Genomic DNA, 1176 nt, shown 5'->3' on the forward strand with positions numbered 1-1176 from the left:
CAGTGTTATACACTATGTTTTATAGATAGGTTCCTAGGAGCCCTGACAGTGTTCTACACTATGTATTATAGATAGGTCCCTAGGAGCCCTGACAGTGTTCTACACTATGTTTTATAGGTAGGTTCCTAGGAGCCCTGACAGTGTTCTACACTGTTTTATAGATAGGTTCCTAGGAGCCCTGACAGTGTTCTACACTATGTATTATAGATAGGTTCCTAGGAGCCCTGACAGTGCTCTACACTATGTTTTATAGATAGGTTCCTAGGAGCCCTGACAGTGTTATACACTATGTTTTATAGATAGGTTCCTAGGAGTCCTGACAGTATTATACACTATGTTTTATAGATAGGTTCCTAGGAGCCCTGACAGTGTTATACACTATGTTTTTAAGCCAATTCAAACTCCAAATTGTAATATTTATTCAACCCAAAATGAATCTTCAGAGGTTCACCAATGTCTACTCCTAATTTATGATAAGATACATGTCAGGGCTCGTTCACATCTGCGTTCTCCTCTCCGTACTTCAGGTTTCCGTCTCCTGCATAAAACAGAGCAGGAGACGGAAACCTGCAGGAGTCTCTCTCACCCATTCATTTGAATGCGTGAGAAAGCTGTCTGGCCGTGAGTGGCGGTGAACGTTTTATGCTCTCTGCCGCGAAACCGGGTTTTTTAATCCGGACACAGAGTCGGACATGCAGTACTCTGTGTCCAGATTAAAAAAAACGCATAAAATGCTCACCGCCGCTCACGGCTGGACCCAGTCTGTGCTTTCCGTCTTCTGGCATGCAGAAGACTGAAACCACAGAACGGACAGCTGAACGCAGGTGTGAACCTAGCATCACATCCTTCATGATGACTGATAGTTTCTCTAGTTTGTTTCTCATGGAATTTTTCTCCATCTGGTATATGTATCAGTATAAGTATCATTTACGGCACAATGTCGGGGTCACTGATGACAATCCTCCTGCTCCCAATGGTCCTGGTCCCTGATGATATTCTCACATACTGGCGGGGAAGGCATAAAAACAAAACGCCGAGACTCCTCCAACAGCACAGACTGGAGCCTGACTCCTCCCACAATGGTCATGACATCACCAAAGGTCCTGTAGCTCCTCCAGCAGCACAGCCTGAAGCCTGGCTCCTCCCAAGCTTGTGACTGATCACATGATCATGATC

This window comes from Leptodactylus fuscus, chromosome 6, assembly GCF_031893055.1.
Source record: "Leptodactylus fuscus isolate aLepFus1 chromosome 6, aLepFus1.hap2, whole genome shotgun sequence".
NCBI classification, from domain to species: Eukaryota; Metazoa; Chordata; class Amphibia; order Anura; family Leptodactylidae; genus Leptodactylus; species Leptodactylus fuscus.